Genomic DNA, 18,129 nt, shown 5'->3' with positions numbered 1-18,129 from the left:
CAATTTATAGTGAAACAAGTATAGAACTTGTGGTTGGCCTTTTTCGGGTGAAGTGAAATTGAAAAGATTTTATATTCCCATTGTTTTAAATCAAAAACGAAATTAAAAAGTTGTGGGATTTGATAGTGAACGATGATTATGAACTGGGTTAGCCAGCCGCGGCTGTTTGGTTCCATTTATTTTGCAAATTGTGGAAAAGCTTATTTGCGTTAATATTATGATTGGTGAATTTCAAAGGAAAAATTGAAAAGGTTGTTAGAATAGAACCCAGAATCTGGAAATGGAACCCAAATCACCTTCCAAAGTTAAGTTCCCAGCTAAGGAATTCAATCCATGGAAACGAGTCTTGATTTTTTTTTTCCTGTTGGATTTCTCATTCTGTTATCGTCCATTGGTGTTTATCTAGCATTTAATTTCGTGAAGGCTCAAAATGTGTTAGAGAGTTCGTACTATACTGTTGTAGTGGATTGTGGTAGCACCGGAACACGAGTGAATGTTTTCGAGTGGGGAAAAGGGGGTTTAATCAGTCAGGGGCTGCCTTCTTTGTTGCATTATTATTCAGATGATTCGACCGAGAGTGAATCTTGCCACTATCATTGCATGCTGACTAAGCCTGGTTTAGACAAATTGGTCTGTAATGCTTCAGGAGTTAGGGCTTCTTTAGAACCGTTGATTGCGTGGGCGGAATTGAGGGTGCCTTGTGAAAGACATGGAGATACTCCCATTATTGTTTTAGCTACTGTTGGGCTGAGAAGATTGGTTGCCAGGGATGCTAAGCAGGTTCTGGATAATGTAGAGATTGTTCTGAGGGAACATTCTTTTGTGTATACTAAGAACTGGATCAGGGTTCTGACAGGTAAAGAAGAGGCCTACTAGGGTTGGGTTGCTCTGACCTATAAAATGGGTAGTTTTGGGAATTTCTCGAAAGGATCTACCTTTGGACTTCTCGATCTAGGAGGTTCATCGTTGCAGGTTGTGGTGGAAGTGGCTGACAAGAATGCCAACAGAAATGTCATGACATCTGATATTGGTTCAACCAATCATAAGATTTTAGCATACTCATTACCAGCATTTGGTTTGAATGAGGCATTTGATCAGACAGTGGTCATGCTCAGTCGAAATCAAGCAGATAGGAGAAATGCCTCTAACAGACTAGAACTCAAGCACCCTTATCTTAGTTCTAATTTTTCGCAAAATTACACTTGTTCTGGTTGTGCTATGCTAAACATAACTGATGATTTGGAAAATTCTGAAGTTCAAATTTATAAAAATCGATTTTCTTCAATACATTTGGTTGGAGACCTGAAATGGGAGAAATGCAATGAGCTTGTGAGGGCGGCTGCAATGAACTACAGCGATTCAGATTGGTCAGAGCACAACGTTGATAGAAACTGTGAAGCAAATTTATCTTTTTATGGTGGTAAGTTAGATACATGCTCTGCTTCTTTTTCTAGTACAAAATGTACATTTGATATCCTTATGCCTTCATCATCATTGATCTGTTGATTCCACTGTATTCATATAACTAGGGAACTCTTAATTTAGTGGTAACTGTTAACATACAAAAGGTTGGGCAGTTTGGCTTGGTTTTGTTTAATACATTTGGTATCCTTGGTGTGTGTGTTTTCATTTGAAGGATAATATATCGATTTGATTTTACCATGAAATAAACTTCTGATTCGTGTTCATCTTATGAAATGAACTTGTTATTTGGAAATAGTTGGTGGTTATTAGTTGGACGATGCTTCGAAGTTTTTGGAAGAACACTCCTGAATCTTTTTGTGCAATTCTCATTGACCAGTTTCGGCGTGTATGGAAGAGAAGGTCATTGATTTTTTATGGATGCAGATAGAAAATATTCATTCTTCCACTTCTGAATCCTGATAATTGACAGCAGCAGATATAACATGTCTATTAATCTGTTTCGAAAACAGTTGATTTTAAATATGATCATAATCATGGTCACAATTCACACTTGCTAATGTAGTAAGTGCAAGCATTGCTTGTTGGTTAATCTCACTGGCTTATATGACGTTTTCCTTGGTTCTGTCTGCACATAATAGATCCTGATAAGAATTTCCCTTTCTCTTAGGCCTACTCTTTGGTCGGGATTTATATGCTTGTTACAATCATTAATTTTTCCACAGGTAGCAACATACTAAATTTGACACCGTTGCCCATCACAGCGGATGTTTTCATGCTTTATCTGGGTTTTTTTGTTTACAACATGTTAAAATTGAGTACAAGAGCCAGTGTGACAGAGATTTGGGAGAAGGGTGAGCAGTTATGTTCATCATCCTCAACCAAGTGGAATGTCGATCTCCAAATACAAAAGTACGCTATTGTTTTCGGGTATCTTATGTAGCATAAGTTATTGAAGATGCTTTATGCCTCGGCAACTCAAAGATCGTGTTCGGCCCAGGCGACCTTTCGTGGACGTTAGGAGCTGTACTAGTTCATCAGCTAAATGCTAATGAAGCTCTTGTAAGCAATTCAACCATAAAAAACTTGAAGATCTCATCCACTGTTCCCCTTTTAGTTATATTGCTTACCCTTTTCCTTGTGTATTGCAGCCAAATCAAGCTGCCTATGCTGGGCAGGAAGATTTCCAACGTCAGGGTATCGTTGCCATTTTACTACGCTCGTGCAAGACATCGACCGAGTTGATATCGAACATGCTCAAATTGACATAGCACTAGAGTAATTGTTGTAGTTAGTCTGATTGTACAACCAAAACTCATTCATTCATTTGTTTGCTCGGAAGTTTCTTTGAAGAAACTACTACATAAGTTGTAAAAGAATCTGGCATTTTGTTAAAATAGGTTTGGATTCTATAAATGCCTATACTGCATTGATGTTTAATTAGGACAAAAGAAGAGGGTGATTGATAGGAGGCGTAAATGAACCGAACTTGAACGAACAAAGCGATGTTCATGTTCGTTTAAATTTTCAGTATCGTGTTCATTTATTTATTCTTAAAAGAGAAAATAACCTCAGTGACCAAAATGCCTTATAATATACGATTTTAACAAACTTTTTTTGGATTTGCCAAAATGACCAACTAAATCGCAAAGCGATCGATAATTCGCAATGCGATCTCCGATATCGCAAATCAGTTTCCAGATTCGCAACGCGAACATCAACTATCGCAACGCGAACTTCGACTATCGCAATGCGATTTTCCAAATTCGTTGCGATAGTCCAAGTTCGCGTTGCGATTTATTCCAAATTCATTGCGATAGTCCAAGTTCGTTGCGATAGTCGAAGTTCGCGTTGCGATTTATTCTAAATTCGTTGTAATAGTCCAAAATTGCAACGACTGGTGGTATTGCATTTGTTTCTTAAGAATTTTCTCTAAAAAGATAGTATTTGTGCGGACGTGTCGAAGACACGTATTACCACGACCACGACCACAACCCGAGACGAGACGGACGACGGCAACGGCGGCGCGCGAGAGTCTCCCTTGTTCTCTATCACTCAACAAGGAAGTGGGAAAGCCAAGCCTTAAATACCATTCCCAATAGTGTTTCCAATACTATGTGGGATTGAGCATTACCAACACTTGTTCCCAATACTATGTGGGATTGAGCCTTAAATAGTGATATTATTTGTGAATTATAGTTAATGACTTTAGTATTTGTATGAAAAGTATTTGTGGTTCGTTTAGTTTTCATGCAATTCTAATTTATTTTCAATTGATTGTAATTGCACGATAACAATTTTTTTTATTCTCGCGAGTGATGCAATTTTTTTTGAATGTTTTACTTAAAATTGCAATAATCGCGATTGATTGTAGATTGACTTTTAATTATGACATATTTAATCGTATAATACTAATGCAATTGGTTGCTGATTCAATTGTTTTAAGGTGCATGATTGTTAATTGTTTCCTGAATAATCACATAGTATTGGAAACAAGTGTTGGTAATGCTCAATCCCACATAGTATTGGAAACACTATTGGGAATGGTATTTAAGGCTTGGCTTTCCCACTTCCTTGTTGAGTGATAGAGAACAAGGGGGACTCTTGCACGCCGCCGCCGTCGCCGTCCGTCTCGTCTCGTCTCGTCTCAGGTCGTGGTCGTGGTAATACGTGTCTTCGACACGTCCGCGCGAATACTATCTTTTTAGAGAAAATTCTTAAGAAACAAATGCAATACCACCAGTCGTTGCGATTTTGGACTATCGCAGCGAATTTGGAATAAATCGCAACGCGAACTTGGACTATCGCAACAAATTTGGAATAAATCGCAACGCGAATTTGGAAAATTGGACTATCGCAATGCGAATATGTAAATCGCAATGCGATAGTCGAAGTTCGCGTTGCGAATTATCGATCGCATTGCGATTTAGTTGGTCATTTTGGCAAATCCAAAAAAAGTTGGTTAAAATCGTATATTATAAAGCATTTTTGGTCACTGAGGTTATTTTCTCTTTTTAAAACTGTTTGTGTTCATGGACATAAACAAACTGAATATCTCTATTCATATTCGTTCATTTATTAAATAAACATAAAATTTTAGCCAATACTTGTTTATTTAACTTGGTAAACAAATATTGTATGAATGATATGTTGAACGCTTTGTTCATTTACTATCTCATACTCATTTATTTAATAAATGAACATTTTAGGAATAATTTGTTTAACGCATTGTTTATTTGCCCCTAGTGATTGATTAGGGTGACAAAAGAGGATAGCTTATTTAAACATGCAACAGTGTTAAGATTACATTAATGATATCATATATAATTAGACAAACCATAATACAATATGATCAAGTATTCAAATATAGTTCCAGTTTCATAGACAAAAAGTCAACCTTGTTAATAATCTTTCAAAAGGTAGCTTTTCCAGCAAAAATGGAAGCATCAACATCCACCCACACTTCATTGAGTATGCTAAAAATATGGAAGGGTGGATCATACTGAGCAATAGAGTAAGTGTAGTCTGTGGTAGTAGTAGAGTTGGCCCAAGGAGACAAGCTCAAACTAGTACCCAGTTTCTCAGCCTCTTTAACCATCGTATCATCCGTAGCAAATCCTAAGAACTTCCTCATGGCAACAAAGTGAGAATCCCATGTGTAAGGTCGCAAGTTCAGCTCTGGGAGTGGCGTCGGTGGACTGTCCTAGAACTTGGCCGGCAAGTAAAACCGGATAATGTAGGCCGATGAGTGCAGTGGCCCGACTCCTGGGATTAGGCATGTCACCACATGCGATGTCATGGCGACTCAAGAAAAATTCAGATTAACACCTTGTATGTACTGGAATAACCTATCCCATACGGAAATTAAACGTAAAAAAACCTAAAATTAATTGATAGGGAATAGATACGTCGTGGCCATCTTTCGGGTGGACCCGGAATTGGGCTTCGACGTGAATAATTGGGTTAGAGTCACCGCCGATCATTTTACAGAAATATTTAGGCTGATTGGATACCATCTTACTTGATCTTCATTTTACCAGAAATGTGTCGGGTTCGAGAGTCAGTTACGGTCAATGAAAGATTAAAACCCTTGAATCGCTCTTTCGATACTAATTAATTTGTCGGTTGTCTTAGTCGCGAAAAAAATAAAATTTAAATTTAAATTTAAAAATTCAATTCGTATTACTTATCTTTGATTGGTTGGAATTTCTCTAAAAAAGGTAAAAATATTAGATAACAAATAATAAATAAATATTAAATAAATCAAAGGGAAAAGAAAAAAAATAATAGATAAAAAAAGATAAAATAAAACAAATCAAAAAAGAACAAAAAAAGATTAAAAGAAAAAATAATAAATATGAAAATAATAATAAATAAAAAATATTAATATAACAATAAAAAACAGATGAAAAAGATGAGTGAAATTGAGTAAAAAATAATAAAAAAACAAAGTAAAAAAATAAAAAAGGTTAAATTTTGAATTAAAAAAAGAATAAAAAAATTAATTTACATTAGTGATCAAAATAAAACATGCATAAAATAATATGGCTTGAATAGAAACAAGGAAACTAAATATAAACACAGTAACCAAGAGGGTTAGTCTGTAACAATAATAAATAGAGAGATCAAATAATAACACTAATGATAATAGGGGCAACCATCGAAACTATTAAGCAATGGAGGTACCAAGAGTGAAAATAAGCCATAAATAAAATTTAAGACTAAAATGCAAATTATCAGCAATATGTTCATGATTCGAAAAGTCATAAAAACATGAACTAAAAGAGACTCGGGACCAAAATGATATAAATATAAAATCATATACTTAAAATAAAAATAGATTCATTTCATGATCCAAATAAGAAATCATACAAATTACAAGGGTTGTATGCACGAATATTCCCTTTTTATACATAAACCCAAAACGATGATGCATAGCAGTCCCCAAATTAAAAATAAAAATTCCTAACCTTTGTAAACTTTCCCCTTATCAGTCGTAAGAACCCATCTCCCCTGAGCTCTCTCTCAACTCTCTTGGTTCCCTTCAACTTCCCTTCACACAGCCACTTTGGATCCATGAAGATTCTTTTGCTCCGACGAAAAGATTAGCATGATTGTCGACAAAAGGGAAGTTTTCTTTTCTCTTCCTCTCTATTTGTCGTTTTTCTTTTTCTGCTCTATTTTTTATTTTTTCTCGATTTCTTCTCTCTTTTTATTTTTTCGTTATCCTCTATTCGAATAGATCTCTCCAATTTCCCCTCTTAGAATCTATGTATTTTGCACGGTCAAACCCTCTTCTTCTTTTTATCCCTTTCATGTGTGTTTCTTCATTTATTTATAGTGCTTCATAACCTTGTTTTTAGGCTCGATTTAGAGTCCTAATAGGACTAAAGCTCCTAATTTGTTGGTTGTTGGGTGCACGCTATTGTTGCGCCGAGGAAATCGGAGGTGGCCGTTAGGGCCGAGAGAAATTGTTGGTTGCGCGAGGAATGCGGCGGCTGCCATTTTGAGAGGAAAGCTAGAGCTGGAAAATCCTAATTGATTGGGTGCAAACGTTAGGCTGGTTCGAGCTGTGCCTTTGGGGCCAGTTCGGGTTCTGCTGGGCCACTGCTGTTGTAACAACCCAGAAAATGGAAAAAAAATATAATTGTAATTTGAGGTTTTAATTAAGTTAATTGGTGAAATTTGAGGATTTAATTGGAAATTTTTAAAACTTGTAGCCTATTTTAAAAAATAGAGGAAATTCAGTGACCAATCACTGAATATTTCCAAGGAGTGTCGGCAGATTTTTTTCTTATATGCGTGGAAATTGATTCTGGCGTGCAAATTGATTCTGGTTTCATACCAGAACAATTTGCTAAGTTTTTACCCCCACGCATCTCAATTTCCAACCTCGATTCCGACGCCGTCTGACTTCCGATTGTCGTTTTGAAAACACCATCGTGTTCATCATCGAGCGAGGAACAAACCCTTCAAATTAATTGAAGCGAAACGCTGCCAAACGTCGTGAATTTTAAGTCAAAGTCTCGACCTTTTTTTTAGCTCAATCGCTGAGAAAATCTTAAATTCACCGTCGATCGTTGCTCCATTTACGACACCTCCTGCACTATCGTGTTCCTTGTGCCGTTCTGAGTCCGCCGATGCTATCCTCGGTCTCCGTCGACGACGGCACGTGGGGAGGTGAAGCAGTCAAAGTTTCCGATTTGATGAAATCGAGCTCTCCGCCGTTCAAAATTTTGATCCGATCTTTGTAAGTATCTCGAAATCCCTCAAAATAATTTTTAAAAATTTTTCCGTGAATTTTACGCAGCCAGAATACACCCCACGCTTCAATTAATTCGACCCGACCCGTTGACCGACCCGACCCGTTGACCGTTGACCGGGGTGACATTTTGGGAATTAATTCTATATGAGTGCTATTTTGGGAATTTAATTTGAAAAAAAATCTATTTTGGGAATTTAATTCGAAAAAGGTGCTATATTGGGAATTTAATTCGAAAAGGTTCAATTTTAGAAATTTAATTAGAAAAAGGTGCTATTTTAGTAATTATTTTAAAAGGGTGTTATTTCTGTAAAATGGTTGACAGTTTGTTGACCTCCTTTGACCAGAACTTTAACCGGCCATTAAACAACCGTTAATCTTTTCCGAGTATACCTATCCTGACATTTTTCGACGTCCCAAATATGTTTTTGGGGTCGGTTTCACAAAATTCAAACCCGAAAGTATCTAAATCGTCAGTCAAACCCGTTGACTTTGATTTTGACCAAGAATTCAAATTTTCAGAAAGTTATACTTTATGTTTTTTGACGTCTTGAATCTGATTCCGAAGTCCGTTTTGCCAAATTCTGACCCGAAATTCCCGAATTGAGCTTGTAAACCCAAAAGGCTTAATATTTTAATATTTTGATTATTTAATTGAGATTTGGTTAAGGAATTAATTTAATAAAAATATTTTATGAAGGTACTCGTGTTTCACCTGAGCAAGGATCATTTAGGTCTGGTGTTGTCCGTTCGTTAGATCAGCCTGAACCGCGTACTACGAGAATTACCCGTAGGTTTCCGTATATCATTTAAATAATATTTAGATTATTTATATTAGGTTTCCAATAAGGATTTTTCCAATTCGTAGAATCTATTGCTGCAGCAGAGCGTGATCGACAAAACCAGTAATAGGCTTCCATATCTGATTTTTCAGACTGTTACAAGTGTGTTTCCTGATAGTGTTATATTATTGTTTTAAAGTATATAAATATTTGAATAATGTGTATCTGATTTCTGATTTACTATATATTTCTGATATGATTTCTAGTTATGGTATTTTATACCGTTTTCTGAATACTGATTACCCAACATCTTAATTACCATACATTACTGGTTTGATTTTTGATTTCTGTATTTCTGTTTATGGTTTTCAAGCTTGAAACATTCTTATGTTTTTAAAGAATTATTCATTGTTTTACGCGCATACATTCATGTTCATTACTATCATTGGGGGGAATATTATTGGAGGAAGATTATCTGCAGGCTCCTCGGCTGTGTGCTCAGGGCCTTAATGGTTGTGCGGGGTGTATGGTTATGGGGAACCTACACAAACAGATTGTGAAAGGATGGGGGTAGTGTTCATGTTTTCAAAACATATTTCATAAACAAATTTTATTAAAATATTTTGTTAATATGTTTTTTATACACTGTATGGAGCACATTGAGCTTTTTAGCTCATTTTGTAGTTTTTATCTTTTTCAGATAACAGCAGACCGTAAGCTAGCAGATTTGGCATCAAGGGAGATCAACTACTTATTTTGTACGAACATATATCTCTACATGTTTTCCGTTGTATCTGGTGACATGTATTTGCTATCGTTTTGAATATATCTGTATTATTAAAATTTTGGTTTGTATTAATATAATGTATTGTAAGATAAAAAAAACCTCTGAATGGGATATGTGACCACTTAGGTTTAGGTCTAACTTACAGACCGGGTCTGGGGGGCTACATTTGGTGGTATCAGAGCTTTCGGTTTTAAACACTCGGACTGTATATGGGTCCTAAACTTTGGATTTTTAAGATTTTTTTTAAAAAAAATGTGTCAACTTATTTTATGATTTAAAGTTTTCTCGAGATCCCTGATGCGAAACTGACACATGTTTCAAATTCTTTCTGTAGAGCCTTATAGATCCAACGATGAATGCTGCTAGAGGTTGTAGGACAGGACGTGGACGTGGTCGAGGGTGAGTTGCTCGACCTTCTGTTACAATCGACGATCCGATGTCACCACGTGATCCTCCTGTTCCGCAAGTAGATCCGACTCTTTCTCATGATGATCAGTTTACTCCTATGAGAGATCCTCCTACCACTGAAGATGAGGATACTGAGATGAAAGAAGACGTCATTAATAGAGTTATCTTACACATGTTTCAGAGAGCTGCTAGAGCCCCTAGTAACATGACTGCAGTGGAGATTTTAAATTCTCTGGTTGCTGCTGGTGTAGTTCCATTTGAGGGTATTACTGGTGGACCCCTGACAGACGCTGAGTATTGGCTGGAAGACACAGAGATGATTATGGATGAGATAGACCTCAGACCTGAGCAGAAGTTGAAGGGGGCTCTAACTATGTTGAAGAAAGAGAGCTTTAGATGGTGGCAAACAATTTCTGGTAGTAGAACCAGTTAACATGAGATCTTTTTAAGACTCGCTTCCGGAGTCGCTACATCGGAGAGAGATACTTGCAGGAGCGACTTCAGGAGTTTCAGGATCTGGAGCAGGGTAATATGTCTGTTATGGACTACGAGGTTGAGTTCATCCGATTAAGCTGTTATGCTCCTGGACTTGTTGGCACAGAGACAGATAAATGCTTGAGATTCGAAAATGGACTCCGGTATGAGATCAGGAGTCGAGTCGCTACCCACCGGGAGAGGAATTTTGATGCATTGGTTGAAATAGCCAAGACTGCTGAGGAAATAGAGCGATTGGGTATGGAGCACAAGAGAGATAGTGATCGAGCCCAAAATTGATTCAGGAGGCCTTCTAGTTCTGTTGATTATTCTACACACCCTAGCAAGAGAGGCAGGGGTGAGTCATTTCGGAGAGGTGGTGCGAGTGTCAGACCTGTTGCATCTGGTTCTTCAACTTTTCAGCATTCTAGACATGGTGGATCTTCTGGGTCGCAATCTTTGCAGTCATGTAATTATTGTGAGAAACCTCATTATGGGGAATGCAGGAAGAAATTGGGTACATATTTTAGATGTGGTTCGGGTGACCATATTATAAAGGATTGTCCAGAGTTAACTCATTCAGTTCAGACACCAGCTCGTACTCCCGCTAGTTCTCATAGTACAGTCCAAACTCCAACAGGGGGTCGTGCTCAAGAGAGAGCACCTGGATCGGCTAGTAGAGGCCGAGCATCTCAGAGTAGGGGTCCAGTCAGATCTGAGGCCAGACAACCTGTATTGGTTTACACTGCTAGACTTCGACAGGATCGCGATGGTCCTAATGTGATTTCAGGTACTATTACTATTCATTCAGTTCCCTACTTTGCATTATTTGATAGTGGTTCTACCAATTCTTATGTATCGCATTCTGTTTCTAAGGGTCTAAATATTCCTGTTGAGAATACTGAGTATTCGGTGATAGTTCAAAGTCCCTTAGGCAAGTCCATTGTGTTGGATCGTATTTATAGAGAGTGCCCTCTTGGGATCAATGGAGAGTTTTTTCTAGCCGACCTGATGGAGTTACCTTTGGAAGAGTTTGATTTGATTCTCGGCGTAGATTGGTTGGACAAACATCGAGTAAATATTGATTTTGAGACTAAGAGAGCTGTTCTGAAGACCCCGGATAATCGAAAGATTGTAATGATTGGGAACGCCGTAGATTTCTAACGAATGTTGTGTCTGTTTTGGTAGCTGAGAAGATGATCAGGAAAGGTTCCGAGGCGTTTCTTGCTTATATATTGGATACTAGGAGTTCTCAGTCTGATATTGAAGGTATCCGGATTGTCAAGGAATTTTTTGATGTTTTTCCCGAGGAGTTGCCTGGATTACCTCCGGATAGAGAAGTTGAGTTTGAGATTGAAATCTATTCTGGTTCCACTCCAGTTTCAATGGCTCCTTATCGTATGGCCCCAAAGGAACTTAAAGAACTGAAAGTCCAACTCCAGGAGTTGTTGGACAGGGGATTTATCCGACCCAGTGTATCACCGTGGGGAGCCCCAGTTCTCTTTATCAAGAAGAAAGATAGGACATTGAGATTTTGTATCGATTATAGGAAACTGAACAAGCTCACGGTTAAAAACAAATATCCTTTGCCCAGAATCGATGATTTATTTGACCAATTTCGAGGGGCTTCTATCTTCTCAAAAATAGACTTGAGGTCTGGGTATTATCAACTAAATGTGAAAGATTCAGATATTCCGAAGACTGCTTTTCGTACTTGATATGGGCATTATGAATTTTTAGTGATGTCGTTTGGGTTAACAAATGCCCCTGTTGCATTTATGGATTTGATGCATAGGGTGTTTCGACCTTATTTGGACCAGTTTGTTGTTGTGTTCATTGATGACATATTGGTGTATTATAGAAGTGAAGAAGAACACGAGGAGCATTTAAAGATTGTTTTACAGACTCTAAGGGAGAATGAGTTATACGCTAAGTTGAGCAAGTGTGAGTTTTGGCTCAGCGAAATGACTTTTCTTGGAGATATCGTTTCTGCTTATGGTATTCGAGTGGATCCAAGCAAAGTAGAGGCTATTCTGAACCGGAAGCAATCCATGAACGTTTATGAGATTCGTAGTTTTTTGGGCTTAGCTGGTTACTACCGTCGTTTCGTTGAGGGGTTATCCCTTATTGCAGCTCCTCTAACAAAAATATTGAGGAAAGATGTTCCATTTGTCTGGTCTGAGAACAAACAATCTAGCTTTGAGAAACTGAAGATTGTTCTAACTCAAGCCCCCGTACTGATTCAGCCTGAATCTGGGAAGGATTTTTCTGTCTACAGTGATACTTCTCACTCTGGATTAGGCTGTGTTTTGATGCAAGATAGGAAGGTTGTCGCTTATGCTTCGCGTCAATTAAAGCCGCATGAGCGTAACTATCCTATTCACGATCTGGAGTTAGCTGCCGTATTTTTTGCTTTAAAGATCTGGAGACACTACCTATACGGAGAAAAGTGTTATATTTATACTGATCATAAGAGTCTGAAATATTTGCTTACTCAGAAAGAATTAAATTTGAGACAGTGTCGCTGGTTGGAGCTTCTAAAGGACTACGATTTGGAGATAGAATATCATCCAGGGAAAGCTAATATAGTGGCAGACGCCTTGAGCCGTAAGGCGATATCAAATCTCAGAGCCTTATTCGCCAACTTGAGTTTATTTGATGATAATAGTCTGTTAGCAGAGTTGCAGGTTAAGCCTACTTTGGCCGAGGAGATTAAGACCAAACAACTTATGGATAGCTCTTTTCTTTCCATTATTGAGCAAGTTAAACAAGGATCGAGTTCAGAGTATACTATGGATCAGGATGGTATTTTGTGTTTTCATGGTCGTTACTGCGTACCTAAAGATGATGATTTGAGGCGAGTTATTCTTCAGGAGGCTCATAGTAGTCCTTATGCTATGCATCCTGGAGGGAATAAAATGTACAATAATCTCAAAGAGCGCTACTTCTGGACTGGTATGAAAAAGAATATTTCAGATTTTGTGGCGATGTGTTTGACTTGTCAGCAGGTTAAGGCAGAACACCAACATCCATCTGGATTGTTGCAATCAATTAAGATTCCTGAGTGGAAATGGGAGTGCATTACAATGGACTTCGTTACTGGTATTCCTCTGACTCCTTCTAAGAAGGATTCTATTTGGGTGATTGTTGATCGACTCACCAAGTCAGCGCACTTTATTCCTATCCGGATTAATTATTCTTTGGACAAACTGGCTAAGTTATACATTTCTGAGATCGTTAGACTTCATGGTGTTCCGTTCTCTATCATATCTGATCGAGATCCGAGGTTCACTTACAGGTTCTGGAAGGCTTTGCACGAGGCTTTGGGTACTCGTTTGAATTTCAGTAAATCTTTTCATCCTCAGACTGATGGACAGTCTGAGCGAGTAATTCAGGTGTTGGAGGATATGTTACGGGGTTGTGTGATTGATTTTCGTGGTAGTTGGGAAGATTTCTTGCCATTAGCTGAGTTTGCTTACAATAATAGTTACCAGACAAGTATTCGCATGGCACCGTACGAGGCTCTGTATGGACGTAGATGGCGTACTCCTATATGTTGGACAGAGTTGCATGATAGAAAAACTTTGGGTCCAGACTTGATTCGAGAGATTGAAGATACTGTCAGATTGATCCGTGATCGCTTAAAAGAGACATTTGATAGGCAGAAATCATACGCAGATAACTGACGTAAGGATATCGAGTTTGAGGTTAGAGATCAGGTTTTTCTCAAGGTATCTCCATGGAAGAAGGTATTGAGATTTGGACGTAAGGGTAAATTGAGTCCGCGATTTATTGGGTCGTATCGTATTTTGAAGAAAGTTGGACCTGTTGCTTATCAGCTTGAGTTGCCTCCCTAGCTCAGTCGTATTCATGATGTTTTTCATGTGTCTATGTTGAGGCGATATCGTCCAGACCAGGATCACATCATTCAGGTTGACGAGGTAGAGTTGAGACCTGATTTGTCATATGAGGAGGAGCCTGTTCAGGTTTTAGAGATGGAGGAACGAGTTCTTCGGAATAGGCGTATTCCAATGGTCAAAGTTCAATGGAGTAATCGTAGTCCCTCAGAAGCTACTTGGGAGACATTGGAGTCAATAGAGGTTCAATTTCCGCATCCATTTTCATAAGGCAAATTTCGAGAACGAAATTTCTTGTAGAGGGGGAGAATTGTAACAACCCGGAAAATGGAAAAAATATATAATTGTAATTTGAGGTTTTAATTAAGTTAATTGGTGAAATTTGAGGATTTAATTGGAAGTTTTTAAAACTTGTAGCCTATTTTAAAAAGTGGAGGAATTTCAGTGACCAATCACTGAATATTTCCAAGGAGTGTCGACAGATTTTTTTTCTTATATGCGTGCAAATTGATTTTGGTTTCATACCAGAACAATTTGCTAAGTTTTTACCCCCACAAATCTCAACTTCCAACCTCGATTCCGACGCCGTTTGACTTTCGATCGTCGTTTTGAAACCACCATCGTGTTCATCATCGAGCAAGGTACAAACCCTTCAAATTAATTGAAGCGAAACGCAGCCAAACGTCGTGAATTTTAAGTAAAAGTCTCGACGTTTTTTTTAGCTCAATCGCCGAGAAAATCTTAAATTCATCGTCGATCGTTGCTCCATTTACGACACCTCCTGCACCATCGTGTTCCTTGTGCCGTTCCGAGTCCACCGGTGATATCCTCGGTCTCCGTCGACGGCGGCAAGTGGGGATGTGAAGCGGTCAAAGTTTCCGATTTGATGAAATCGAGCTCTCCGCCGTTCAAAAATTTGTTCCGATCTTTGTAAGTATCTCGAAATCGCTCAAAATAATTTTTAGAAAATTTTCCGTGAATGTTACGCAGCCAGAAGACACCTTACGCGCTGCCACTACGCGTGGGGAAGGTCGAAATGACCAGTTTAACCGGTTCCGACCCGACACGTTGACCGACCCGACCCGTTGACCGTTGATCGGGTGACATTTTAGGAATTAATTCGAAATGGGTGCTATTTTGAGAAATTAATTTGAAAAGGTGATATTTTGGGAATTTAATTGAAAAAGTGCTATATTGGGAATTTAATTTGAAAAAGGTGCCATTTTGAGAATTTAATTCGAAAAAGGTGCTATTTTAGTAATTATTTTAAAAAGGGTGCTATTTTTGTAAAATGGTTGACAGTTTGTTGACCTCCTTTGACCATAACTTCATTAAACAACCGTTAATCTTTTCTGAGAATATCTATCCTGACATTTTTCGACGTCCCGAATCCGTTTTTGGGGTCGGTTTCACAAAATTCAAAACCGAAAGTCTCTGAATCGTTAGTTAAACCCGTTGACTTTGATTTTGACCAAGAATTCAAATTTTAGGAAAGTCATACTTTATGTTTTTCGACATCCTAAATCTGATTCCAAAGTCTGTTTTGCCAAATTCTTACCCGAAATTCCCGAATCGAGCTTGTAAACCCAAAAGGCTTAATATTTTAATATTTTGATTATTTAATTGAGATTTGGTTAAGGAATTGATTCAATAAAAATATTTTATGGAAGTACTCGTGTTTCACCTGAGCAAGGATCATTTAGGTTCGGTGTTGTCCGTTCAATAGATCAGCCTGAACCGCGTACTACGAGAATTACCCGTAGGTTTCCGTATATTATTTAAATAATATTTAGATTATTTATATTAGGTTTCCAATAAGGATTTTTCCAATTCGTAAGATCTAGTGCTGCAGCAAAGCGTGATCGACAAAACCAGTAATAGGCTTCCCTATCTGATTTCTCAGCCTGTTATAGGTGTGTTTCCTGATAGTGTTATATTATTGTTTTAAAGTATATAAATATCTGAATACTGTGTATCTGATTTCTGATTTACTGTATATTTCTGATATGATTTCTAGTTACGGTATTTTATACCGTTTTCTAAATACTGATTACCCAATATCTGAATTACTATACATTATTGGTTTGATTTTTGATTTATGTATTTCTGTTTATGGTTTTCAAGCTTGAAACATTCTTATGTTTTTAAAGAATTATCCATTGTTTTACGCGCATACATTCATGTTCATTACTATCATTGGGGGGAATATTATTGGAGGAAGATTATCTGCAGGCTCCTCGGCTGTGTGCTCAGGGCCTTACTGGTTGTGCAGGGTGTATGGTTCTGGGGAACCTACACAAACAGATTGTGAAAGGATGGGGGTAGTGTTCATGTTTTCAAAACATATTTCATAAACAAATTTTATTAAAATATTTTGTTAATATGTTTTTTATACACTGTATGGAGCACACTGAGCTTTTTAGCTCATTCTGTAGTTTTTATCTTTTTCAGATAACAGCAGACCGTAAGCTAGCAGATTTGGCATCAAGGGAGATCAACTACTTATTTTGTACGAACATATATCTCTATATGTTTTCAGTTGTATCCGGTGACATGTATTTGCTATCGTTTTGGATATATCTGTATTATTAAAATTTTGGTTTGTATTAATATAATGTATTGTAAGATAAAAAAAACCTCTGAATGGGATATGTGACCACTTAGGTTTGGGTCTAACTTACAGATCGGGTCTAGGGGGCTACAGCTGTAATGGGCCTCGGGGTGTTTGGTATTGGGTACGTAAACAAAGAAAAAATATAGCATAAATATATGTACCCTTATTATAATAATAAAATATAAAATATAAATGAGATTGGACGAAAATTAGTATCTACAGATACTAAGAATACAATTGTAAAATTAGTTGAGCACCTGTGGAACCCAAATAAGGTGGCTCTTTGGAAGGAGAGGTCGTTGACGTGGCGCCTCGGTAGTGTCTGATTTCGAAATCGGATTCAATGTGTACCACCTCGTACTGCAGTGATTCGATTGCCCGGTAGAGCACCAACAAACATTGCAGGTTTATCACCGTGATCGAAACTCTCGCCATTTTTTACTTCTGTTTTCAGTTTTTCCCTGATTGGTTGAGTAAGACGTTAAGTATTTAAAGTGGGAGAAAAAGATATGGTAATAATAGGGGTGTGTCGTGGATTTACCGCTTTGTCCCTCATTGGTCAGTTGACACGTTTATGAACACTGCGTGGGTAACTGTTTCCCTCCTAGAGTGATGTATATTATTATTAGGGTGCGTTTGGTTCATGGAATGTAGCATTACCTTCGGGAATAGGATTACCAGAATGTAATATTACCAAACACATTATTGAGAATGTTGTGTTTGGTTCGTTTAGCAGGAATGTAAGATTACAGTGTTTGGTTAAAGGAATAAAAGATTATTGGAATGTATATTTTACTGAATTGTTCTTATTATATATATGTCTTTTTAACAAGTTGAATTGTAAATATTCAAATGAAAATATTTGTATAAAAGATCATAGAAAATTATATAATTTTACTATTTTTAATTTATATATTTTATTTAAAAATTTTAAATTCATAAAATTTATATAATTTTTCACAAAATTTAAAAGATAAATAGGTTTAATGAAAGGGTTTAATTTTATTTTAACCCCTGAAATTCATATAAAATTCTAATTATGGATTTTTTTATAAATCTAAAATAATTTAAGGATAAATTTGCAATTTAACCTTCGTAGAATTTTTTTTATTCAACGACAGAAGAATGATATTTTTGAAAAAAATATGTTAAGGGCATTTTAGTCCAAAATGCCGAGAATGTAACAATACCTAAGGGATTGGGGGGAATCACATTCCCGGTAATAAGCCCCCAAAATACCACTATTAGGAATGACTTATTACCGGGGGTTGGGAATCCTTGCAATCCAAACGGGGGAATCACATTCCGGAAAAAAAGATTTTATCCAGTCAAGGAGAAATAGATGGATTATACTTGTAAAGCCTCTCCTTTGTTTGCTTCTACTTTTGTAGGTTTGAGCTGACACTGCTATATGAAATCAACTTGTTAGTCAATATGTTTCTTTTGCTACTATACAATCCTTGTAATTCTTACTATCTTGAGGTTGAGGTTGATGGTAGTTATTTAATTACACTTGTTGATTT

At 37.3% G+C, this 18,129-nt stretch overlaps 1 pseudogene; it reads left to right on the top strand.

Moving 5' to 3' along the window:
• The first annotated feature begins 43 nt into the window (after nucleotides 1-43).
• On the top strand, nucleotides 44-2,841 carry LOC120158598 (annotated as a pseudogene).
• The last annotated feature ends 15,288 nt before the right edge of the window (nucleotides 2,842-18,129 follow it).

This window comes from Hibiscus syriacus, unplaced genomic scaffold, assembly GCF_006381635.1.
Source record: "Hibiscus syriacus cultivar Baekdansim isolate YM2019G1 unplaced genomic scaffold, ASM638163v2 tig00111330_pilon, whole genome shotgun sequence".
NCBI classification, from domain to species: domain Eukaryota; kingdom Viridiplantae; phylum Streptophyta; class Magnoliopsida; order Malvales; family Malvaceae; genus Hibiscus; species Hibiscus syriacus.
The sequence above is the reverse complement of the archived record's forward strand: the minus strand, read 5'-3'. Positions and strand labels throughout refer to the sequence as shown.